The 27,903-nt window shown below is 40.6% G+C and overlaps 1 protein-coding gene across 2 annotated transcripts in view; it reads left to right on the forward strand.

Annotated features, from left to right (window-relative positions):
• The first annotated feature begins 9,063 nt into the window (after positions 1-9,063).
• Positions 9,064-27,903, forward strand: part of LOC126383451 (solute carrier family 45 member 4) — a 70,022-nt gene continuing 51,182 nt past the window's right edge. The window contains exons 1-2 of one of the 2 annotated variants that reach the window (XM_050033940.1): positions 9,064-9,209; positions 11,031-11,113. The gene's annotated coding sequence lies outside the window, so the exon portion shown is untranslated. Of the gene's footprint in view, positions 9,210-11,030; positions 11,114-18,025; positions 18,045-27,903 lie in introns of those variants that run through there. The other variant, XM_050033941.1, reaches the window with a different exon arrangement.

Here is a 27,903-nt window from a genome sequence, read left to right on the forward strand (position 1 = left end):
AGTAACTTTTCAGACGTTCTCTGACTTTTTCTTGGGAAAACTGGGAAATTTGACCTTGCTACAAGAAACAGCAACTGGTGAGGAAGGGGAGTAGATGCTGCTTCACTTTAAAGCCACAGTACGTACCTTTTTTAGTACACTGTCACTACATCCTGACAGTAGTTTATGAGGCAGATAATCTGTCCCTCCAGGATCTCGTGGCAAAAAACCCTTGAATTTGCGGTTAATTTTGTCAAAAATGGCAATGAAAATTACAGCATTTTTATGTGATTTTTTTTTTTTTTGCAGGAAATTGCGGCAAATGACAAAAAATGCGGCTAATGATGAGGGGAAATTGCGGCAAATGACAAAAAATGCGGCTAATGATGAGGGAAAAAAGGTGATTTTTTAAAATTACTACCTCCAAAAAAAATGATTCATGTAATCACGTGCTATAATAATCATTCTGAATATTACAAAAATATCTGCAAATGTTTTTTATAGGTCTCTTTAGTTTTATTGAATTAGTTTCAAAACATGGACTCCAATAATGGTGCAAAAAATCCTGAGTGAATATTGTAGCTCTCAAAACCAGACAGTGTGACTGTAAAAAAACATGCAAGCTTCATCTTCTATAAACATAACAATTTAATACATTTAACACATATTGTATGCATTTAAACAGTGCAAATTCTTATGTCAATACAGTGCATTTCTCTATACTGCAATGCCATTAGCGCAATTTGACGACGCATCTGATGATGTTTCAAATGACGTCGCATGCGTGACGCCTTCTGGTTGGCCAGAAAATGCAGAAAAATCGCGAGACTTTTGAAAAATTATAAGCCCCCGCAAATATTGCAGACTTTTGTTGAATTTGCGTTGCGAATTATTGCGATCGCAAGATCATGATTTTTCTGGAGGAACTGGATAATCTGTGCATGAATTGCAGTCAGACTAGGCAGCGTTTATGAAGTATAAATCAAGATTCTGTCACTGCATTGCCCATTTCTCACCTCAGATGTTTTTAGTGTACTGTTTAGCTGTGAAATGAGAGAGTTGGTCCGGCTGGTGGGCAGTGCCTCATTTCAGCCCGACTGTTTTCAACATGGCAGTTGTGTCTGTCACAAACTATTTTCTCGTTTTATAGCTAAACTGTACACAAAAACATGTTTCTGAAATAAGCAATACTTGATTCTTATTTGATCAGTGCTGCCTGGTTTGACAGTTTGACCGCAGTTCATGAACAGTGATTGACAGCTGCTCTCTCTGAAAAGCCTCCCGTCATGGACTAGATTGGCTAAAGCCTGAAAACAGCTAAGTGGAGTTGCGGACCACTGGTTTTCCTTCAGACCACTTGATATGCTCAGAAGTTATGGGATTATTACCCAGTGGTGCCAAATTTAAACTGCCTATCTGACCTTAAGGGATCACAAGCCAAAAAAGCTTGAGAGCTACCACTATATACAGCGTTTAACAATTTAACAAAGTCATTTTAAAGTTTTATGGCATATATGTATTACTGTGCCCATCAGAACTACATGCTGTACGCACATGATTTTCTCCAGTTGGTTGATACAGCCCCTCGTTCTGCACTTCCCAGAGTTGACCAGAAGAGGGTACAGTTTGATACCAAGAGAAGTTAAAGTTGATGTTCTCACATGAGTGGAAGTTCACTTTCACAGATCACAACCCACAATATCAATATAAACAGGCTGTTTTTAATTGTTTTTAAGCAGGCATCATAAATGATGAACTGCTTTCTCTACAACAGTGCTTCCCAACCAGTGGGTCACGATCCAAAAGTGGGTCCCAGGTACATTCGGCAAGTGACTCGCTAACGTGTCAAGTTGGTAAAAAACACACTTCATTTTTAAGTACAGTGAATTTCCCACACAGAGTTTCCATTTTGAAGTGCCGTTTCCTGGTAGAGTGAGTGACTAATGGACAACTGCTTGACAGAGACAGCAAACCAAGTATGATGATGAATGTATCAAACTGTGTGGACCTTGAAGTAATGACTAAAGATAAAACTGGACCAGTGACAAATGCCATCATAATTCCCAAGAGGCCAAGGTAGCACCTTCACAGTCCTTGTTTTATCCGACCATCAGTCTAAAACCACAAGATCTTCAGTTTTTATTCATATATGACAAAGAAAAGCAGACAATCCAAAAAAGGACTGAAACAGTCAAGTTGCCAGTTCATTTTCTGTGAGTTGACTGATTTGATAAATCATTTCAGACTCCTTCTTCGTCTGCTCTGGCTGCAGAGTGGCAGAGTGATATGAAGGATATAGCATAAAGCTAAAACAGACAGAGTCCACCCTGCTCAGATGCAGTTTTTCACGGGATGATTCCTCCTCTTCTTCACCTTGTTTTATTTGCGTGTGAGGATCTGAAATAAAGATTTCTGAAACACCAGAGATATGTTTCAATCTTTTAATGCTTTGCGCCAGTTAGTCTGCAGAGTGTAGACACAAAGGTATCCTTGCTGGGACTCCTTTATAGACAGGTTAGGGAGGAAACTGATAAAGAAGGTACATGCAGCTGCAAAGACGTCAAGTCGACTCAGCCTTGAACAAATGTAGAACCAAAATGTAAGAACAGAATGAAACAAACATAACAAATCCTGTATGGTATTTGATTGTGTAAGCATTTTTAAATATCATGGGAGCAAAGCTAACACAAGTGATGGGTTACGCAGTTATAGAGTCATTTTCCATCACAGATTCATTGTGTCTAAATATGAGGGGTATGTGGATAGTGGTGGTTTGAGAGCTTGAGGCAAAAAAACCCATATTTTTACGTTCCAGTGTTGACAGGTATGCCTAAGGTGTGTCTGAGCAAAAAACTGAATCCCTGCAAGGCTGCTGCTTGACCTCTGACCTCCCTGTGCATGTTTGTTTACGTCAGGGCTGAGCTCAACCTCCCTTTTTAGTCCTTCAAACACTGCATGTGTGGATGTGCAGCTCTGTGCAGTTTTATTCCTGTAAATCTGTTTGTTTATGTGTATGTGAGCGCTGCACATTTTTGTGTTACATAAAGCCATAAGCAGCAGTTAATCTCTCAGCGTGCAGAGCCACTCACGCTTCAGCTGCAGTGAGAGAGAAGTTGTTTTCTGTGTCTCCTGCAGCTCGTAATCACTTTTCTTTTTAATTCCTTTTACTTACAGGAAGCAGGAGTTATTTTTAAGAGGGGGGAAAAACACAATTGCAGTTTGTGCTGCAGCTGTAAGTGCTGAAAAAAGAAATGATAAGAGATAAAAGTTCCTTAAACTTCATTAGTGCTGTAGCAGCTAGTGCAGCATTGTTTGTTTAAGGTGAGATACCCCAGGTGAAAACATCCAAAATACACATTTAGGTGTTTGTTTTAGTTCAGATTTCTGTTCTGGAAATGTATGCAACAAGCGCATATTTACTTAGATAATGCCTAGTTTGCATATTTAAACAAAAATTTGTAATACAAAAAAAAAAAAATGTTTTACTGTAAGCAATCAGCTGGGGAAGTTACATGGTGATAAATCTAAATTTTTACCCTATTCACCTGGGATGTCTCACCTTTAGTTTGACAAAATGACATTGTATTGTTATTATTCTATATTTTTCTAACTTTCAATAAATACCATTAAAACATTAAAATCATCAGCACTGTTTATCTCTCAAAACTTTCCTGTGTCTCAGCCTTTTTAGTCCTGCTGAGGATGAAAATCTTTAAATTATCTATTATATATTATCTACTTTTTTTATATACAGTATTATGACAAAATAAGCAGCAATCAAAGGAAGAGAAAACATCTTTAAGTGTTATTTATGAAGACTTTAACAATGGAAAACTCAGCTAACCTGCTTTATAAGGACCATGTGGGTGTGGTTGACACACACATGATTGACAGCGCTCGAAACATAGAAGCAAACGACCCCACGACTGTTATCACGTTACGACTCAGATGTTGTTAAACTCTCCCTGTTCACTTGAAACCAAGAAGAAAAGAAGGATGAAAAATATTACCATTTTTCATGTGAAGTAACCAAAACTGAAAACCGTGTGTTCATGCAGGACCATATTCGTCAACGTAACAAGCTGACCTTATAAAATAGCTCATGAGTATGTAGGTTGAGTTCCAAAACAGGCTTAGTAATTTCTTAAAGCACCTGGGCATTGTAGTTTTTAGCAAATGTTACTCAAACACAAGTAAATACTGCATTTTTGGGGGGGACTACTTTCAGCGGTGGATTAATACACATTTGGCAAAGGCCCTTTTATTTATAAAGCACATTACATTACACGTAAACTCAAAGTGCTTTACATTGAAAGACAACATATAGAGGAAAATGCAAGAACATAAGTCGCATTAACAAATTAAACAATACAGTCTCAAGTTTAAGTTTAAGGTTCAGTTTAAGGGCCGTTTCATAGTTGACGCAAAGGCACACAGACGCGAATGCATTGGGACGCATTGGCTGCCATGATGCGTGCTTGCATCTCAGAATGTGTTGTCCATTTTTTTACGCAACGCAGCGATGCATGTAATACCATGTGTTGCCAGCGGGGGATAATGCAAGCGACGTACTTGAAATTAACCACTTTTTTTTATTCACAGAAGAAACAGGTATGAAATATGGCGGGCAAGGAGGAAAAACTTTGTGAACTCGTACAGGCACACCCCCATTTATATGACAGTTCTAGTGCCCTGCACTCAACAGCAGTACTAGCTAGCCGGAATGCACCGGTGACTCTGTTACCCCCTGTTGCGTGAGCGATGTATTGCATTTCAAGTGTCGCCCGCGTCGCTTGTGTTCAATGTGTTGACTATGAAAGGAAGTGCATTGCTTGCGTCGCTTGCTCGCGTTGCATGCGTCGACTATGAAACGGCCTTAAGTTTTAAGTTTGTAGTTTAAGTTTGGTGCTTCAGTAAATTTTTGCAGCAGCAAGATGATGTATGTAGGATTTACACAATATAAAGCATGTTCACAGCAACAAGCTTATTTTTGTATTTTAATAAGTGTTTATAATCATCATCATTATCAAAAACTTTATTTAGTAAACAAAAAGGAGTTACTGAGTGCTTACAGGTCATTTATTCATGTCACCGCTTCAATGTAAACAGTCAAAGGTTAAATTCTTGACATGTGGTATAATGTTTGTGCAGGTCATGTCAGACAGGACAAACAGGGTAGAAGAAGAACGCCTCATCCTTCTGGACAAGACAAATGATCTTTCAAATTACGAGATTCCCAAACAACAGGCAGAGTCTAGATGATGATGAAGATTTGGGATGTTAACATGTTAAACCTGCCTCTGTAAGTGAAACAGCTGTTCTCATGTCACAGGCACCCAGTGTCAGTTGACTGTGACTAAATGTGCAGAAGAAATTATTTTCATCACATCAGGAAACAGTCCTTTCTCACATCACCTATTTCTTCTGTCTCTTCACATTTCTGTCTGTGTTTTGGTATCAGTTCCTCCTCAAATTAGGTTTCAGAAGTCAACCCGTGTCATCAGTTTTGCCACATTTGCCTGCTCTTTATTGCTGTTCTTCTTGATAATTGGAATGTCACATGGCGTGAGCAAATTATAGCTGTCATACATTCCCCAAGAAACCCAACCTTACTGAGCTGCAGGGGAGCTCAGAGAGATCAAGGGAACATCAATTCCAGAGCTGCATAACATGTCAGAGCTTTAAGTATGGGTGTACTTCAGCTGTAAGGTTGGTTTATTGCACAAGCCAAAACTGCACTTAAGTCTCAACTAAACATCACTACTCAAGCTCCGCCCATCTCCAAACACACACTCAGAGGCAGTTTTGCCACATTTGCCCGCTCTTTTTTGCTGTTTTTTTTTTTAAAATTGGAATGTCACATGGCATGAGCAAATTATAGCTGTCATACATTCCCCAAGAGGCCCAACCCCACTGAGCTGCAGGGGGGCTCACAGAGATCAGGTCAGATGTGTTTTTACCCTCATCATATATACATCATAGAGCGGTGCACGAATGAGTCTTAAAACCTGGATATAAGTCAGCATTTTAGTACTCCCAGTTCCCTCGTCCTGAAGGTCTGTGGTTAACACACGCTTAAGAGACTTTCACGTTTTGTTCCACCACATAAAATATGTCAGTAGATACCCCACATCCTCATTGAGGTGGGGACATTAAGTCATGCATCTGTTGTTTGTTTATAGCCGTATGTTAGCTTTTTAACTCTGGTAATTGTATTTATGCCTCAAAAATTGTAAAATCAGAAACTTTTGTTTGCTACAGAGCTTTTTTTTTTTTTTTTGTTTGCAATAATCCAAAATTCAATGGAAAAATCCCCATGGTTTTGTGATGAAGGAACCACGGCAAAAAAATCACAAATAAAGGCTTCTAAACTAAAATCTCTCCATTCGGACATGTTCCAACAGAAATATGATCTGAACACAGCCAGAAATGAACAAAATCATCAACCACATTTACATGTTTCATTGACTTTAGCATGTAGCTACATGTAGCATTGTAGACTACTTCAATGTAAACACTTGCAGTAGCGTACCTGGAGCATATGACCATAAAGAAAGCTGTCATGATCTGATGTCAGCTTGTCTCGAAAGTAGAAAAAACAATTGGAAGCAGAGTAGAACAGTCTGAACAAGGATTTTGTTCACTTTTTACATTAGTCTATCCCATTATTTGAAACTAAAGCCACGTTCAATGTGAGCATCCAACACTGTGACATTATAAGTAAGAAGTGCACTCAAGTTTCAGCAGAGCCAAACAGGTTCACCGATTATCTGTTCACAGACTAATGGAAAGCTTCAGTATGTTGCTTTTTACCGCATACAGCGACGGACTGCAACAAGTGACTTTCAAGGTAACAACATAAAAAGTTACACCACAGCTTGTCTTTTGTACATTTTGTTCTCGTATTGATGTTTGGTCTTCAACAGTTGAATAAATCTGTCACACTAACAGAATTAAATGAATAGTATTTGCACAAACAGAATACAAATCCAGTTTAGGTGTTAAAAAATAGGCCCTTATGACCTTAATTGCTGACTTGTGTTATAGAGCATAATGAACCACTGAACTGTTTTCCTTTGTGATCTTTGATCAGTTGTTTCTGCTGTGGAGTCTTTCCTGAGGGAGTCATGATTGATTGTAGAGCTGAAACAATCAATAGATTAACTGATTAGTGAACTGAAATAAATATAACCAAAAAGACAGAAAGACTATGGATATATACAGTATGTGACTTTATTTACTGACTTGAAAATGATATGCATATTTTACTAGTTGGAAACGTGTAGTACAGTAATATTCACCATAAATAGTCATTATTCTGCAAAATCAATTCCTCATTCAACACATTTTTTTTTTGGTCTGTTTGGGACCTGCACCATCTTTAACAGTACTTTTTATTCAACACTAACACTCCCAAATCCAGGTAAGTGTTAAGGGTGGGGTTAACATTTCAATAGCCAGAGCCTTCAGCTATCAGGCTCCTCTCCTGTGGAATCATCTTCCTGTTACGGAGCTATCAGGCTCCTCTCCTGTGGAATCATCTTCCTGTTACGGTCCGGGAGGCAGACACCGTGTCCTATTACTGCATCTTGCTAACTCGGCTATTCTGGATGTCACTAACTCGGCTTCTTCTCCGGAGCCTTTGTGCTCCACTGTCTCTCAGGTTAACTCATATTGCAGCGGTGCCTGGACAGCGTGACGTGTGTGGTTGTGCTGCTGCCGTGGTCCTGCCAGATGCCTCCTGCTGCTGCTGTTATCATTAGTCATTAGTCATACTTCTACTGTTATTATACACATATGATTATTGTCACACATGTATACTGCCAGATATTAATATATACTTTCAACATATTGTACCACAGTAGCCAGAACTATAACTATAATATTGTTACTTTCATTAATGTTGTTGTAAGCTAATGTCATTACCGTCTGTCCTGCATCTCTCTCTCTCTCTGTCTCTCTCTCTCTCTTTCTGTCTCATTGTGTCATATGGATTACTGTTAATTTATTATGCTGATCTGTTCTGTACGACATCTATTGCACGTCTGTCCGTCCTGGAAGAGGGATCCCTCCTCAGTTGCTCTTCCTGAGGTTTCTACCGTTTTTTTCCCCGTTAAAGGGTTTTTTTGGGGGGAGTTTTTCCTTATCCGCTGCGAGGGTCCAAAGAACAGAGGGATGTTGTATGCTGTAAAGCCCTGTGAGGCAAATTGTGATTTGTGATATTGGGATTTATAAATAAAATTGACTGATTGATTGATTGATTGAATACTTTTCTATAATGGGCTCTAATGTATGGGGTCAGATCAGTATCACCATGAATTAATGCACACAAAAGGATTCACAAATGTATTTAGGGGTTTATACATAAATGAAAAGGTATTATTATTATTATTATTTTACAAATACAGCATTAGGGGCTGTTAGACCCTCGAACAGTGAGGAAGTAAAACCAGTGCCTACAAAATGGACCTGAGTTAGCTGAAAGGCTTTTCATTGGCATGTCCCTTTGCCTGATGTTATTAGGCATCCTAGAATAATAAAGATAGGCTAATACAATATGTACACTAGTTAAAAACATATGATAGTGTGGTAAAATACAATTAAACATATACAAATTAAGCATATACAATCCAGTTAAACAATATGAGCGAATAAAATCCAAATAGCAGGTGATACAGTTTGTTTTCTGTCTTGCCTCAGCTTTATGTTAATAGTTAATAAAATTAAATAATGTAAAATAAAATAAAATTAAATAAAGTAAGGAAAAATTACATTAAATAAATAAATTAAATTAAATTAAATTAAATTAAATTAAATTAAATATGTAAGATTCCACTCTGAAATATAGGCCTAGTGTAGTAGTATTATACAATTAATATACTCAAATAAAGAACAAACACTTCAACATTGTAGTTGGATAAACGTACTTATTGACTTTATGTGACTAAATATTTTTACGGCATTCACCTTTAAAATTTCAGCCTCTCAGCTTCTTTGTATACCACCGCCGCGGCTCCGCCCCTTTATGCAAATCACCCGTGACGTCGACGGAAGTCAGCGCTACGTCTCTTCTTCCGAGAGATATTCCTTTAAAGGCGTATTTAAAACCTTGGCTTCAGTTGCAGGAGTAGCGGACAACCTATGCAACAAAAGCCGCTGCAGAGACGAGCGACCGTCCGACAGCTGAGCGGACAGAAACACGGAGCCAGGGGCTGACACCACCCGGCGAGGTGAGCTCCGTGTCCGGTGAAAACACCGGCGACGAGAGGGGACGGATATTAAACATTTTGTAGCCGAGGTTGGTCGGCTCCGGGAGGCGGAATACACAGCATCTCAGGTTGCTGCTGCAGAGAGAGCAGGAGGAGGTGGAGGAGGAGGAGGAGGAGGAGGGGGAGGCATTTACAGTAGTTTGTGCAGGCCTGTGTTAAAAACAAAAAGAGAGGAGCGGGTGGAGGTGCAGACAGCCCGACACAGGTCAGCTTGCATAATTAGGCTGCTCTGATTATAAAGTGCTGATATGAATGGTTGCTGAATGGTGTTTAAATGTAAAGAAGGTGTAAAAACAAAAACAGTGTCAGGGCTGCAGTTTGGACAGCAGCTTCATTTCCTTCATCACTGCATTTGTTATGGTTAATCAGGAAGGAGCAGCTTCACACATGTGACTGGTTAAAACAAAAATATAAGTGGTATGTTTGGTGTCTGGGCCAATTAACTCAGTATTAATATGAGGTGTGTCCTCCACTTGCAATCAACTATTCATCTGTTGTTTTCATTGTAAAGGTTGTTGGTGCCACCACCCTGTAGTTCAGACTTCAGTGTAAATGTAAGGTTTAGATATATCTGTTGTGGAAGGCTGCAGCTCCATGCAATTACTGCAAAGACAGAGTGCCGTTAAAGTATTTTCTCAAGCAAAAGTACCAAAAAACCTCTGCTTTTAGCCTCTTACATGTGAATATTTGCTAATTTTCTTTGTGTTTTCCATCTCTCACTTATATATCTTTTGGTTCTAGACTGTTGGTTAAACAAAACAAGCAATTTCAAGACATCACTGTGATAGAATGCGAGCGATTAATTGATTTATCCAGAAATAAACTGCATTGTAAAATGATAATGTCAGTGTTAAATCGACAACAGAGCTCCTCCAGCCTTTTGCTGTCAGAAGACATTTAAAAATCATGTTTTATTTTGCTGATATGACCTTTAATGTCCATCCATTTGATGCTACTTATTCACTGAAGGATTCTACACACATTCCTGTGATGATTCAGCGTTCAGTTTTGTTTAAACGTATGTTTCGGACGGCTGCAGCTCCATGAAATAGTGTCGTTTAAGTAATTTCTCAAGCAAAAGCACCAAAAGACTCTTCTTACATGTGAATATTTGCTGATTTTCTTTGTGATTTCTATCTCTGACTTAAATATCTTTTGGTTTTAGACTGTTAGTCAAAGAAAACAAGCAATTTCAAGACATGACTGTGCTGAGAATGTGAGCGTTTAATTGATTTATCCAGAAAATGACTGCACACTCATTCAACAATGTCAGTGTTAAATCAACAACAGAGCCTCTGCTTCTCTCTGACGTCAGAAAACATGTAAAAGTTGTGTTTTATTGAGCTTGGAGGACCTTTTAATGTACATCCATTTGATGCTGCTAATCTACTGAAGGATTGGACACACATTCCTGTGATTGGGCATACAGTTTTGGTTTAAATATATCTGTGTTGGACGACTGCAGCTCCATCAAATCACTGGTGCAAAGGGAGTGTTGTGAGAGAGACTTAGCGTTAAGTGTTTTGCTGGTTCGTGTGTTTTCTTGTTTATTGGCAGCTAGTGATCTATTAGCATGCTCTTGTGCATGAGAGAGTGAGACCAGACAAGCTTATTTGCTGTGTTGTTGGGTGCTGTATTGATCTAATGTACAGTATAATAGAGGCTACCCCCCCCCCAGCATTGAAACCAAACTTAAGCCCTTGCAGTGTTACTTCACTTGTGTGTCTGTGTGCACTGTGGTGATTTGCTGAGACTTAACTCTTTGCTTTTGTGTGCGTTCAGGTACGACTGCAGGGCTCAACATTGCAGCCTGGACCAAAACGTCTATGTCTCAGCGACATTTATGAAGCTTTCAAGGCCTTTTGGTGAGTCTCACATGCACAAACACAAATCCGAAAGCACCCAGTTCTTTTATTTGCCCTTAACTCTTTGTGCCACTCCTCCTTGTGTCTGTTATTCTGCTGTGTGTTGGAGTGAATCTGCACAAAAACAAAACAGAGATCCCAAAGACTGATGTAAATGGCCACCAGATGTTATTCCTCTGTTTGCTTTCAAGTGTAATGTTTCTGCTTAAAGCCACAACCAGCACGAGCAAAACAAAGAGAATAAGATGTGCAGCATGTGGCAATCTGATCAGGGACTTGGTTTGCACACACACACACACACACACACACACACACACACACACACACATACACACGCATGGTCATATTGTTCAAACGTCTTCCTTAAAAATCTGTCTCTTTGTGTCACCCTGTTGTTTTCGACATGCTGCTATGCCGCCTGAGTTTCAGGTTTTGCATGCCTCAGACACGGCGGTTCAGCTGATGTGAAAGCAATCGACTTCCTCTTGATGGATTGCTTGCTGACTATCAACTGGTGCTGAGTCAGCATCGGGTTATTACCTACAAAATACAGCCGTGTCACGAGCAGATAGTCACATGAGACTCGTGAACTTAAACATAGATTTGCAGAGATGTTGTGCAAACAGAGCAAACGCCGCCATATGCATACATTCCTAGAGAATGGCTTTTGATCATCTGCCCGTATACAAATATTTTGATACTTTGCATGCAGAACTGGATTGTATTTCCATAAACAACATGTAAATAATATTGTAGTTTGCTTCAAGGATCTTAACTAGATCCTCTACATGTATTGCACACAGAGAAACCTACCATTTTGACAACTTAGCGTGGGATTTTTGCTTTGAATATGGTTGTTACAAGAGGTTGAATTGTGGCTCAAACACACAAAACACGCCTCATATTCCAAATTGACTTTGGCATTTTGTCAGACTGCTGTGGAATACTGTGCTAGTGTACTCACTGTAGCTCCAGATCTGTTTGTTTAATGGTTTCCACACCACACGATGAAGCCTGAGAGTCGCAACGGGAGGCGACGCAACCTGCAGGTTCCTTATAACAAAAAGGCATCCTGCTGTGAGGAGATTTAAGACATCTATCATGCAACCTCCACATCCCTGGTTAGAGTCCTCACTCTCTCTCTCTATTGGCAGAACTGTCCAGTAAAGACTACAATGCTTAACAAAAATCTCCAAAATAAACCACTATGGGAAGAAATGTGCTCTTGCATGTATTTGATTGGCTAATGCTACTGCTTGCCGGATGATGTCACATTGTGCTGCAGCAAAAGTTGAGCCAGGCTAATTTTTTTTGGCCAGAAGTTTAAGTGTCACAAAATGGAGTTTCTCTTTTTGTTTCTTCACCCATTATTTTACCAAATTTGATTCTATGCACGATTTTTGGTTACTGTTTGAAAAAAAAAAACACCCCCAGATTCACTCTCATTTGGCGTTTTTCCTCGGTATATCAGCATTTTTTTAGCGTTGTGTCTCTTCGATGAAGGAAATGACCACTTTAGAATGAAAATACAGACAGTATTTACTGACCCTCATGCCGACAAGAAGTCTAGTGTAGTTTTTTAATCCACAAAACTCGTTCGGGGTATCGGAGGATAACAGCTAGCAGGATTTTTCCATACACTTGAAGTACATGGAACCCATGTGATTTTTCCATACACTTGAAGTACATGGAACCCATGTCCAAAATCATTTTGAAAATGTAACAGAACTCCGCTAATGCATTTCAAAAACGTCAGAACGGCTCGTCCGTCGTAATCCAAGTGCCCTGAAGCCGCGGCATGCAAAATTGACTTGAAAAGACGTAATTTACTTCACTTTTATAGCGTCATTTCTCACCGTGGTCAGTTAGTCTGCAACTCGCGCAAGTTGCTGTGTAAACACAGCACGCCTGCAGACGTGCACCTCCACAGAAATGTAACTACACGTCGCAGACCTCCTGTTTATTTTTGTAAATTGAAAACCATTTTCTTTTATTTCATAGTCAAGAAACAATAAATTATAAAGACAATAAAGCCCCCACAAAATAGCATTTGAAGTCTTGGGTGTGATTTATCCTGGATTCATTTGAGGAGTGGAAACTCTGTAAAATATTAGAGGCTAACGCTAGTTACGTTGTGTTGTATTTGTGTAGAAAACGTGTCTCGGAAAAGACAGCTGTTTTGTTCGTGAGCTGAATTTTGTACTTGTGTTTAATATTGTTGCTATTAAGCTATGTTTTATGTCTGTTTTAGACATGTTAGTCGAACCAATCAAACTCCACAGAAACTAAGCACAGTGGCAAAAAAACTCCACCGCCACCTGGAGGTGTGACTGCTGTGGGACACACAGTACTGCATGAGTGTACGCTCACAATGATGTAGGCCAATTGGGTATGTTACAGCGTCGGACAACTATGAATCACTACCTTTTTTGAGTTGTGGCGGTACACACCCATAAATGTCCCCAACACAGAAAATAAGAATGAAATAAGAAAATACAGGCAAATGCAGAATCTCTGCAGAAAAATACACTGCCACTGACCCGTTCCTAGTGGGTCCATGTTTTTTTTGTTTTTTCAGGAAAATCCCTTTTGGTATACCTTTAAGGAATACTGCCTGCCTAACACTGTTTCTTTTACACTCTCTCACTATCTTTGCCTTTCTCTGTCTATCGCACACATGCAAACACACACAGCTAATCTGGCTTTGTATCTTGAGCCCTGATCCTGTGCGTAGATAACCCACTTCCTACTGGTGTGAAGTTTTTGTACACAAATCCAGAGAGAAAGAAAGAAAAAGAGTGAGTATGTTTTCTCACCTCTGATCAGAGAGCAAGACTGTATGTTTATGTGTGTGTGTGTGTGTTGTCTTACTTACATCAGTGCTATTGACAGCCCCCCTTATCGCTACAAGATCTCTCTCTCTCGCTCTCTCACTCACACACACACACACACACACACACATAGTTGTTGCAGTTATAAATGCCGTTGTGTTGTTTGGAGTCATACCGTTTAACAGCTGGGAGTAAAAGACGACAGGTTGCTGCTTGTTTACTTTTTTTCCTGAATCTTTTTGATCCAACTGGCAAATTTCAGATGCGAAGAGTGTAAAGATCTGGCATGTTTACTTTCTAGGTGGGTAAAAAAAAACACCACACAACATTGATATCTAGAAAAACAGAAAGTAGATGTTACACTTTGATTCATCTGTGGTCCAAGAGGTAGGTAGGTGTGTGTGTGTGTGTGTGTGTGTGTGTGTGTGTGTGTGTGTGTGTGTGTGGATGTGGGTGTGTGTGGGTGTGTGTGGTTGGGAATCTTCAGGCAGTTGTTTGTTTACTTTGAGGCGACCAGCAACACTTCATGCATGGCTGGTTGGTTTTCTCTTTGTGGAGGGCCGTTATCAAAGTCAATATCAGATGACTGTACTGTATTTAGCCCTGGCTTTGAGTTAGAGGACACACACACACACACACACACACACACACACACACAGATGCTGTCTGTAGCCAGAGAGATTGTCAATAACACAAACGTCTTCTAAGAATAGAGACTTTCCACTTTGTTTGCTTGCCCCCCTGACAGCTCTCCTCCACTCTGTCTTGTCCTCCACTTCTCTTTTTTTCCCCCGTTTCTTTCGTCTCCCGTCTTCCTCATTTGTATCTTGTTTCCATTTTTGGCTTGAGCTCCATGTCGCACCCAGAAGCCTCGTCAACTCTGTAGTTAGTTCCAGATGGTTTGAGCTAATCACTTGTACCACTTACTCCAACCAAATTAGCACGTATATGCAAGTTATTTAAATGTGTTTTTAAAAATAGGTAATAGACTTCTTTCCCATTGTGAGTAGATGAGTATGCCTTCCTGTTTTTTTCTGGTGTTTCATGATGGATGTCAGAAACATGCTGGAAAACAGTAGAAAGGAGTAGTAAATGGTAGAAAGCAGCATGGAGGCCAGTTAAAAAGTGTGGTGGTTACCTCTTTTTTATATGTGCTACTTAATAAATCTCTCTTTCAAATTGGTGATGACTAATTTGGAACGGTGTTCAGGAGCTGCTTGGATGAAAAAGGGGCGAAAAGTAGCATGCCACCTGGGAGTTATGTTTCCATCACTGCTAATCAGAGCTGGAGCTGATACCCTTGACTGTTGCAGAGTCATTTGTCCCAGGAGTGAATGCTGATAGTAACCTTTCCCACTAAAGACAAAAGCCAGATGTTAGTGGGTGTTCATTTTTATCCAGTGGGAAAGGGGCTAAATAGGCACAAGAAAGCTCTAAATTTACAAAAATGCATCAAACTTAAAAAGAAAACAGACTGGTATTCATGTTATCACTTGTGAATTTCAGAAACAGTTTATTCTTGACCTTGGAAACAGCATTGATGAAAATGTCTCCCACAACGTCCATTTAGTAGCTCTTCAGTGCCTGCCAGTGTTGCCTTTTACCGCTGATTACAATTGTCAAGGTCAAGAATGAAGAAGTCCTGAGAAAGTGCCCAGAAAAATGGGGATTTGACTCCATAACAGCTGGGCAGACTCTATCTGCTGAAGATCAAGTGATATGATCCTATGAAGGCTCCAGAACAGCTGCTAAATGGACCCTGTGGTCAGATTAGTCTGATGACAGTTAAAAGGCTTTTTAGTTGATTTCAAAGTACTTTTGTCAATAACCAAAACATTAAAACGATCCGTTAAGGTGAAAAAGAAAGTGTTTGATAAAGTGGCTTTCAACATGATTTTTCCATTACTGTGATCATCTTAATAATACCTCTCATGTTAAATTTGAAAAAAACAACACCAACTTCCTTGTTTACTCTGGTATCTTTCATTTCTCCCGGACGTTTAGTGGCCTATTTACCAATAAAGGTCATCTGTGGTCCCAGAGTACTTTATGTGGAAAACAACTGGCCTTTGTCAGAGATTTTTACACTCCTGTACCTCTAATTACTGCTGTCAGAGCAGAACAATGAGCTGGTATTTGACCCTGGGTTTTTCATTTGGAGGTGTGAAATCCTCTTTATAGATCTGTTTAATTACGCGTTAGGAAACAATTCTCTTCGCCTTCGCAGAAATAGGAATGCAGCCAGACTGGAAAAGTGGGACAAGCAAGAACCTTTCGGAAAACAATGAAAGTACTAGAAGGGTATTGGGACAGCTCAGACCTTAGCCTATGCAGCAAACCACTTTTTGCTGTGTAAAGATATAGTTGGGTAATGGCAGAGAATGTAGTGACACTCATGGCCATGTCCCACTGGCTAGCTAGTAGTGCTCATACGACTCCTAATGCTGATAACGCTGACCCAACCCATGGATGCAGGACCCATAGGGCGCCAACTTTTTTTTCCTAGGAAGGCAAAGGCATGACCCGGCTTTTTCTTCCTCTGATTTGCAAGTACTTGCTGCCTTCTTTGGTTGGATTGGCTAGGTTTTAGCATGAGTAGTGAGATTGGTGAGGGTAAGAATATCAGGGTTCGCCAATCCAAGGCAGAGTAGGGCTGGTTCATGCCTTTTCAGCTCAATTTGTGCTTGTGATGCCCAAGGTGAGCACTGTGTGCATATAATGCTAGTTTAATCAAAGGGAAATACAATTTTTGTATCTGCCCAGGGATTTGAATCCGCTCCAACACTGACTGTGTTCTTACTTGGCCCACGCCCTTTCACCAAGTTTCATGAAAATCGGGTCAGTAGTTTTTCCGTAATCCCTCTGACAGACAAACAAACAAACAAACAGACAGACAAACATGCAGACGCACAAACAGCCCCCAAAACATGACCTCCTTGGCAAAGGTAACCTATTAATAAAGAAGCAATAAATCTGACTGCCTGCTCAAATACTCAATCAATGAGTTGTTGTGAAACATCTGCACTACGAGCCAATTTTTCAGTCCTCAAAGTTTTCTTTGTCCAAAGTTATCTCCCAAAGTCATTTTATCCTGCGGTAGAAATGTTGCTCTTAAATCAAATATTGAAGCTCCTCTCTTAAGACATCACCTTGGGTTTTGTCCAATCTTTGTTCTCATCTTCACCGACTCATCCTGTCCCAGGACGAACTGATTTCCCACTCTCCAATTAAAATACCAGAGAGCTGACTGGATGCCAGAGAAGACTGGCAGCGAATCAGATTTGCTTTGTTGTGGAGCATCTTTGGTTGCCTTTGGGTCTCCCTTGCCAGTGCACAAAACACCCAGATATCATGCACTTAATTATCTCTCCCTTTTACTTATTGTGTCACAGTTCATATTTACTTTTCACTTATCCAACATGGCACGTCAAGAAGTTTTAGCGTTGTGTTGATGTTGGTGTTGTCTGATAGGCGTGGCACGGGGCCTTTGACTTTTTGTCAGTTTGTCTATGTGTCTTGGAATGTTGTTTTTGTCCAAAAAAGCCCCAAATAGTCTTGATCAACTGGTCTGCAGCCATAAACACAAATGCGCAATGTGGTGTATCTTGTCTGGTGGGAAATGAAATCCTAATATCACTGTATTTTTTTTCTAATGGCATGTTATGTTAGGCCTATCCAGTAAATAGCTCAAAAATCAAAGTATTCAATCACATTGAAACAAAAATCTTACAGAAATATAATATTATCAGTCCAGACAGCATACTGTAGGTGCATTGTAACTTGTTCTTTCACTCGCAGTATGTTATTGCTCTTGTTTGTGTTTGTAGTGTCTTATAAGGTCATGTGGGCTGGGCACCTTTTTGTGCATGACACTTAATTAATAAATTACCTTCCCTTCCCTTCCCTTCCCTTCCCTTACCTTACCTTACCTTACCTTACCTTACCTTACCTTACCTATTAACATATGACTCAATCGTACTGTCATGCCACGGCTTGTAAAGCTTCACTTCTTAGTCTCATGTAATTGGTTTGTGCACTACTTTGCAGTGTTGTACTCAAGACCAAAACCAAGACCGAGTTAAGACCAAGACCAGCCCAGTGTGAGTCACACACTGCATGACACACTTCAAATAAAATGTGGAACATGCTAATCGCAGGCACTCGTCAAAGTGATCTGAAAGATCCACATTCCCCTAAAAACACCCACAAAAAACAAAAGATTCCTCCTCATTCACCTCTTTTATTACCATATCCTGTATGTGTGTGTATGTTTAAGTGTACCATGAGACATGTCTTACAGAGGCATTGCAGAGGTGAACTGCTGAAAAAATAAAGTGATACCCTTGCAGTTATCGACTGATCTTGAAATCAGTCCTCTTTGTCTGTGGCCGAGATAAGACAGAATTATGATTTGGTCAAGTCTGAGGCAAGAACGAGACATTCAGAAAGTGGCGTTTAGACCAAGGACGATCTTGAGTGCTACAACATTGCTACTTCATATGCAAGAACGTTTGTAAATTCCAAGTCCTCTTGGTCTTTGGCCGAGATAAGACAGAGTTACAATGTGGTCGAGACTGAGGCGAGAATAAGACAGTCAGAAAGTGGCGTTTCGACCAAGGCTGATCTTGAGTGCTACAACCCTGTTACTTCATATGCAAGAACTTTTGTAAATTCCAAGTCCTCTTTGTCTGTGGTGGAGATAAGACAGAGTTACAATGTGGGCAAGTCTGAGGCGGGAACAAGACACTCAGAAAGTGGCATTTCGACCAAAGCTGATCTTGAGTGCTACAACATTGCTACTTCATATGCAAGGACTTTTGTAATCTTGTGTGTGCATTAATTGATTAGGTGAATGCTTTTATTTAGATGTATTTATTTTATCAGTGTAGAAAATGTTTCAGAAATGCTATTTTGTGCTGAGTAAGCAGATTTGGAAGTGGAAAAAACGGACGATTTTAACTGATTATTTTCATTTCCTGTTACTCTGAAAGATAGTTCTTAAAGCAACTCTTACCTTTCTTGCATTTCACACAGCACTTAGAAAAAATTTGAACGTCCACAACTCCCACCTTCCTCCAAAGTCCCATCCTTCTCCTCCTGCAACTCCACTTCCCTCCAAAGGCCTACTACCCCATCCTCCATTACGTCCTCATTACGTCTATGATAGACGTAGGCGTTGGCATGGTAACGTTAGATACATGGAAGAGGAGGGCGAGTGTAACATTACAAATGCAACCCTGGAATTTTTAAACTCAACTGGAGTCAGTGATGACTGATGAGTTTTAGAATAAGGTTACAGTGCTAACGTTACATAGTAATGTTAACGTTACTAGTAAGTGGAAACGCACAAGAAGATAACATTAATGTTTCAGAGGCTACGCTACAGTAGGCTAACGTTAGCCATTAGCAACTGGATGCTGTGTTGTCATATATAACATTATGGACTGAACTGAACTTCTTTATTTGTCATTTTTATGCGCAGCACAAAAAACGAACTGACATTTTTACATACCCCCAGCAAAAAGAAAAAAACATTTAAAAACAATTTGTGTAACATAGAAGAAAGAACCTATAAGTTTGATATAGTGCAATAGTAAGATGAAAAGGGTCGACATTTCACAGTCAAAAACTCCACATCCTGAGAACTGGGAGATCCCCTTCACATCACAGCACCATGAATTGTTTATGTATACACCGCGGAGCTTACCAGATGATGCAACCTCCCTGTCTGCTCTGTGTAGTGTTAGCCTCCTTAGCTCAACACCGGCGTCTTATATGTTACCATTCATCCATGTCTCAGTGAACACAAGGACGCAGCAGTCCCTCACTCCTCAGTGAGTGGATCTCCATTGTCGGATGTAATCCATTTCCATATGAGAATGGTATAATTATGAGTTTTCATCTCTGGTGGAATTCACTTACATTTTAGTGTGCCATCAGCTTATTAATAGCATTTTAACCTAAACAAAGAAAAGTGTAAAATTTCCAGGAAGACAAGTGTTGTTTTAAGTAAATGACTAACCAGTTGGTCATTCAAATGTCAGCCAAAAGTGAAATATGTACATCACACTTTCCAATATCCAAAGCTGACACTTCAAAATCCATATTCAGTTTAATATCACAGAAAACTAGCAAATATTCACATTTGAGAGACTGAAAAAAGTGTATTTTTGGACATTTTGGCTTTAAAACAACTTATTGGTGTATTGAATATTTACAAATTAATCTTCCATCCACTCATTGTTTCAGCTCTAGCTGTAAACATACAAAATTGGCAGAGTATTTATCATCTGAAAGGGGCTCCACAGACAGACAGTTAGTCAGGTATCCAAGGTGAAAGACGAGAGACAATGACTGGCTGTGTGCCAGTAATGTCATTAACACTGTTAGTAATACTGCACTCAGTGTAATGGACACACACACTTGTTCACTTTTGAGCAGATTTGCGCGCTACAAAAGAACATCCTTTAACACGGCTTATTTATCACAGGATCAGATAAACCCTGTAACACAGACTGATACTTTATGATAAAACTCAATGTCACATATCAGTGAAACAAGCATTAGTATAAGAGGCACTGTGAAACATTTTCATATCTCTGTTTGTCTTGTTATGTGGCTGTTTTGTTTTTCGTCCCTCAGTGGGATTGAGTCCAGCCAGAGTGACAGGTTTTATTGCGGCCTCCCAAATATAGAAATGTGCACTCTCATAAAGCACTTTAGATTAAACGCTCCACCAAATGGTTAGATCATGTCCTTGTGGGGACCAGTTATGGGTCTGTAATGTGATATTTGAATTGTTTTTGTGCTTTGTGTCCATGAGCACCATGGTTTTTGGCATGTTGTATTCTCAGAGAAAGTTGTTTTCTCTAAATCGTGGTGAAGCGTTTGGTAAAGTGGAGCACGATTATGAGTCACCACAGCCCGCCTGCTGCCAGATTTGATCATAAAATTATGTTGTGGATGCTGCAGATGAAAGCATTGATGGAATAATGTTGTAGACTCTGAATTATACATGAAAGCCACTCGCTAGACTGAAACTGACATTTCTGTAGAAGTTGCTGATGTTACATTTTCTTTCGCAGCTCATTTATTACTCATTGTCTCATGTTTTATCTGTGGGGTGGTGTGCTCAAACTAAAACAAAGGTAACTTTTACTGATTGTTGTACATTTTCAAGGATTTACAACATTGTTGGACTGACAGTTATCTTGGAATGTAGGTAGACGCCACATTTAAAGTTTCAGTTCAGCAGATTTGTACATAGAAAGTACCAATTCCAAGGCTGCACAGTTAATATGTTTTGTTTTTAATGTTTCACTATTGCTACATTTATGCCTAGCGTCTGCACTACTCCAAGGTATTTGAACTTCTTAAGTGAAGTGACATCAGAGCGAGGGGGCTGACTTGGACAGGCGCCCCGAGCAGTTTAGGGTTCAGTGCCTTCCCAAGGGCACCTCAGCAGTGCCCAGGAGGCGAACTGGCACCTCTCCAGCTACCACTCCACACACCATACTTGGTCCGTACAGGACTTTAACCGGTGACTTTGGTTCCCAAGCCAAGTCCCTATGGACTGAGCTGCTGCTATCCCCTAGTTGTCGGTCCAAGCAAAGAATTCTCAGGTCTTACTCTTTGCCATTGCAGTTCTTCCTCCATGGTATTTCCAGTTACTAAGCAACCGAATACAGAATAGACAATCTGCTTAATCTATCAATACCTATAGGCGGTTATTATGGTTACGGTCATGTACTGTAAGTCTGTGAAAGGTCAACATATTGGTCGTGTCTAACTGGCAGAACAGCTGGTAGTAAAATGTTTATAGTGGAGCATAGACAATAATGAAGTGTGAATAATTTCATATGTCATGGCTGCAGAAGTCAGCACAGAAGTTTGTTGTCATGTTGATGTTATGAACACATACAATTATCCTCATTTGTACAGTAACTATCATATATATATATTTTTTTTTTCAAATTAAGGACACCATGTTATTCTTGCTAAAACATCCACGGCAAATTTTTCATGTAGTCAAATTTAAGGCATTTCATGTGGCATAGTTGCCGCTGGCACACATCCACTGACACCGTACCAGTTTTCAATCAGACACTTACTGTGTGCAGCTTGTGGGCGACAGTTACAGGGATGTTAAGCTGCAGGTTCGATGAGACTGTTTGACACAGTTTGGTTTGTGACGAAACTGAAGCTAAATTTGTTCCATGTGCCATTCCTCATTCCTGTCCTGCTTTGACACCGAAACAACATGTGCGGAGAGGAACAAAACAAAACAACAGAGCAAACTCAACTTTCATCTCTTGTTCCATTGTGACAGTTACTTTTTATTGCTAATGGGTGGGTTTTGTTTTTACCAGCTTGACAACAGGAAATTATAGCGAACAAGAAGTTCCTCTGTGGTTAAAGCACTGCCAATGCCAAGCTTGAGCAGCGTTGCAGCAAAAAGTTAATTCAGACGTTACTGCGATAATAATAACATGAAGATTTATTTTCTGTGTCAGTTTGTTGCTCATGGTTTTTTTTCACATATTGATGATTTGACTTTGTTGCTGTTGACAGCTTAACCTGCCTGTGTGGTCAAGCAGTTTGATGCAGCTAATGTCAGTTGGCCTTTATCAGCATCTCGTATGAGTGTATGCGTGAGGAGTGTGTGTTTGTGTGTGTCTGCTCTACTGTGGAATATTCCATTTGATGTGGGGGTGGGGTTAAAACTTAACATCTTGAGGTCTTGTGTGATCCAGAACAGGTCTGTGCAGGCAGTTATAATGCTTTAGGCTTGTTCTGAACAAGCTGGTGTGAAACAAAAATGTTCGTTATGAGATGAAATCACCACTTTTTTGGTGCATTGGTGTTCAGCTGCTTTAATTCGGTTCATGTGGTGAGCGGAGGGAGTTTGATGTGCGTGTCTTAGTGAGGTTTGAGCTGACTTAGAGTCAGTTTAAGGGTTGTGTTTTTATTTTGATCAGAGCGAGGCAAATGACAGAGTGTGACAGACGAAGCTTGGTCACACTGATGGCTGCATAGAAAAAAACACACACCCACAAATGGCGAGGTACATCCAGTAGATCTGTATCACCTCCTCGCACGCTCTTTTAGTTTCTTTTTTCTATCCCCTGTTTGGCTTGCTGCTCCCTTGTGGGTTAAAGCCTCAGGGGGCCGTGAGGGGGGAGGATACTTGCACACACACATACATACACACACAAAAACGAACACACACACACACACACACACACACACACACAGTCCGTCTAAAAGGGGGCAGGCCCCCAGGGTCAGAGAGACAGGATGCAGGCAGGGGGTGCAGTAATGTGATGTTGGGTAGGGGGTACTGTAGTCAGAGGGGGCACCGATGACGTTTGAGGTGGTGAGTTACAGTCCTGTGTATGTGTGTGTGTGTGTGTGTGTGTGTGTATTTGTGTGCGTGTGGTTATGTGGTGAGGGTGACACACAGCCAGTAACGTGACTCCGGTGTAGAAGCAGGCCAAGGCTGCTGTCAGCAGCTTGTCAAAACCTCACTGTATCCAGCCTCACACATTCAGACCTGCAGGAGTTAACACACTGTTTTTACATTAGGAGTCTGGGATCATTAGCTGCTAGCAATGCTAGATGGGAAAAAAGCTTCTGGGTTATCAGATGACATAAAAATGATACTAAATTTAGGAGACACTAGAAACTACATGACATCAACTGTCTAGACAGGCTCAGATCAGCAGGAGGTGGATCTAAGTAACAGTGTGTTTGTGTGTGTATGTGTAACTTTAGTGTCCACAAACAGTGCTTACAAAGTAATATTATTATATTGTAAGTATATAGTTAAAATAAATGAAGCTCTAGTCACCTTCAACCTGCCTGCACAGGGGGTTTGTGCTACTGTGACACAGAGTTGCTAGTTTAGCCTGAAACCTGTAGCAGTAGCTTAGCTTGTAGCTAATGTACAGTGGCATGCAACTGTTTGGGCACCCCAGGTCAAATCTTGTTTATTTAAGTAGTTAAGTAAGTTGAAGCTGAAGATGACACTTTCCCAGTATTTTAAGCAAGATTACTTTAATTACAATCTTTTACAGCTTCAAAATAAAAAAAGGAAAAGCAGTTAGCTGTGTTGTGTTGTGCTACCTGCTGTGTGTGTGTGTGTGAACTGACTGCAGTGTGTATGTGGGCCGGTCAGAGTGCTAACTAACTAGCCTATTAGCCAGGGCTAAAAATAAACACAAGGATGACTGGGCTATTACTGGCTGCAAAGCTAGCTGATAACACACAGAGTCCCCTCCTCACGCCTCCTCTCTTTCTTTATTTTTGCTGGTGTTATGCCTGCACCAGCTGCATGTTTCTTTAGCCTGTTTCAACCTGAGCCAAATTTCAGAAAACTCGCTCTGTTCCCTCGTCCCTGCATCCCTCATCTTTGCAAGACAAGAAAATCCATGTTTTATGTTACAATAAGCATTTGGACAAGATTGTCCCTGACCCTAAGTAACTGATGTTGGCTTTTTTCTTTAATTATCATAAAACTTATGTTAAGATTAGTTCCAATGGCGTTTCAGAAATCCTCAAAAGTCTAACTTGTGTTTAACTGTAGGAACACTGTGCTATTTAGTACCAGCAACTTCGTTTCTCTTTCTCCAGGTAGTGACTTATCTGTGGAACTTCTAACCTACACAGGTGTCCTGAACCTTAAAGGTAGAAACTATATTTAAACATAAACACTACAGTGGCATTCAGACTCCTTTTTAAAGCTAGTTTTCCTCAAAACAGAGAAGCTAGGTCAAGTTTACAGTAGATAATGGGTCCCAATGCTGACACTGAGGCTAAAAATTCATAATAATATCCTTAAAGTGGAACCCTGCCTTTATATTTATTAGATCTAATACTGCAATCAAACAATATTAAAAGATTTAGGATAGTGAGAAAACCAGCTGTCCGGCATGGCTATTAGTATTTGAGTGCTCAATCTGGATATGAGTATTCCTTCAATTACAAGGCTTTGTTTATAAACAGGACTTTACTATATTTATAACCTTAAAAGAGGTTTAATCTTTTTCATTGTAGAGCTGCTTGCAGCGCATTGCTTCGCTTATTGCCTCTGTGCCCTGCTGTCGCCCTCTGTTTATCACAAGACACATTGGAGATAGCTGCTGTGGGAGTGTGAGCCCAATGACAGGGACAGTTGGTGAGAGTCTGCCCACACACACAATGAAAGGGCTAACTATTAGCATCACATGGCAAACTGTACCTAATGGTTATTAACAGGTTTAACCACAGAGTTGAGCCATTTCGGTCTTGGTGTGAGTTTGTTGGGGATTGTTAAATAGCTTGGTGTCGGATGTTAGCTGCTGCTGTGGTGTTGAGTTGAGCTAACCTGGCAGACATTGAGCTGAGCGGGAGGTGAATGGCTCGGAAATGGTTCTTTTAAGGTGCGGACACACCAAACCGACATCAAAGAACTAGCGGCGACGAAAGCCAACTGCTGCGTTGTCTACGTCGCCTCACGTCGCCCTGTGTCAGTTGCATTTGAACACACTACACAGACTACATCCGACGGCCAAGTAGCACGTACGTTCTGCGCCTGCGTGAGAGAGAGCGGAGTGACAGAGTGGTACATCCTGACAGCCGAGGTGTTACCTATCTGTGCAGCCGAGCACCGCAGCACCTCCACTGGCTCTTACATTCAGACGGTCTCGGTGTTTCCTCCGCAGGCTCCACTTCACTCAGCTTCACTCATCTTAACCTGAATAACAAGCCAGTTTGTTTCTCCGGTTGGATCTAAACGGAGAGCCAGGGCTAGATGGGAAGCTAGCGGAGGATAACTGGCTGTGCTTCCCTCCGTCATGCTGCGCCAGCTGCTCCCAGCTAGTCCCAGCTCTCCGTTTGGATTCAAACGGAAAGCCGGGGCTAGCTCAGAGACTAGCGGAGGCTAACTGGCTGTGCGTCCCACCGTCATGCTGCCAGCTAGCTCCGGTTTGTTATTCAGGTTAAAGTGGGAAGAAGCAGTGGATCTGTCAGGCAGCTGAGTGAAGTAGAGCCTGAGGAGGAAGCACCGGTTAGCCCCAGTTTTACTACAAGCAGATTCACTCGCTACAGGAGCGAGGGAATAAAACCTAAACATTCAATCAGAGTGATCTCTTTCACTGACTAGCTCCGCCGATGGTGCGGGAAACACCGCAAAAACTAGGCCGACAGACGCTCACAGATGGGCCGACTTTGGTCGACGGCCGACCGTCGGCTTGATGTCTTAGGGCCTTTAGTGCTGTGTCTAACCTGTGTAATGGCAGCAACAGAAAGTTTGTTAATTTTTCTTATGTGAACTTTGAATTTATGGTTTAATGGGCTAACTGCACCCTGGTTGCTTTAATAAATGAAATTTTATTTGTGCTTGTTCACCATTTTTTGCCCATTAGCATTCCTATTCTAATGTTAGATTTTTTTCTAGTATTGAGTACTGTACAATAATTTCATGCGAGTACTTGAAAATGGAAATAACTTAAAATGCCCATCCCTAATTCCAAGATGGTTACACCCCCTTCCTAGCCCTGTAGTCACACCATTTTTTAAATTATCTGCAGGGGTTAAGTATCAAGTTAAAGTTATTTAATTAAATACTCAAAATTAGAGTTAGCATAGGATTTTATTTAGATGTAACCTCCTGCGTTGATTGCTTTGCAGCCATTTTGTAGACGATGTCATGGCTGTGAGAAATTACCATATGTAGCCTACAGCTGCAGTCGTTGGGTGATATGAATGTTGTTTTTTTCCCCATACCTAGTAATTATGATCTGAGCTGTATAATGTGCAACAGGCTTAATGTCAGCATAATGGTTTCCCAAATTAACTTGCCCTCTGGCTTGTTTAACCAAGTGAAGCGGTTTTGTTTTTAATGCACTAGAGTCACCCTTAGATATATTTGCTAATCTACTACTTATCTACTTGTTGACTTGCAGCTGCGAAATGCAAATTTTACGCAAATTTCAGTTGATATTGAAAAGAAAACGATACAATGTTTTTTGTTCTCTGAAGTCTCAGTTTATGAGTAAAAGAATGATCTGATCTGATCATACTTGGTATTCATTGGCGAAAAAAACCCAACATTACTCCAGTACATAGTTAATATGTCACAACAAGGTGGATAACCAGAGTGCATTTGAAAAGTAGGTGGATAATGGGGCTGGATGTTGATAATACCAACCACAGAGCCTCTACCGTTATTGCAGCAGACATTCATTAAACCTGATCAGCCTCTCAGTATAGTGACAGATTGACCTTGAATGCCTTCAGAGTCGTGTCTCTGACTCAGAAACAATGCTGGCATTTGTGTGTTCTTGTCCTATTATCAGCCTTGACAGCCAGAGCATAAAGTGATCGAAGTCATTTAACTTCTATTTTGAGAGGTGGCAGCTGTGAGGTTCAGGTGAGGTGGAGATGGGAGATCAATTTAGAGCTGGCAGCGGGAGGTTCTCATAAGTGTTTAGATATATGTACATGCCTGTGTGTGCGTGCCTGTGTGCGTGCGTGAATGTGTGTGTGTGTTTGAGAGAGTACACTTATGGGTGCACAGCAGGTATATTATGTCATGTTCATACCAGTCAGTATGGTGATATAAGCTCTGGTTATGGAGTAAGGGATTTGTCATTGACGCTAGTGCACGTTGATACACATGTGCCCCCCCGTACTCTGCACTGCAGCAGCACTGCACCATAACGCACACATCCAGTCTCTGTTTACCTCTCTCTATCTCTCTCTCTGCACTACTTATCCCTGCCATCTGCCTCCCAAAGCTGGGAATATGGTTATTTTTCATGGGAATATCACCAACAGCCTGGGAATGCTGAAGTGTTTGTGTGCATGCACTGCTTTGCAGTCAGCAGCCTTTGTGTTTACATGTTTCTCCGTGGGTGTAAATGTCCCGAAACTGTCTTCTGTGCTGCCAAATGTGTGTGCGTTTTTGCACCTGTCTGT

Source organism: Epinephelus moara, chromosome 22 (genome assembly GCF_006386435.1).
Source record: "Epinephelus moara isolate mb chromosome 22, YSFRI_EMoa_1.0, whole genome shotgun sequence".
Lineage (NCBI taxonomy): Eukaryota > Metazoa > Chordata > Actinopteri > Perciformes > Serranidae > Epinephelus > Epinephelus moara.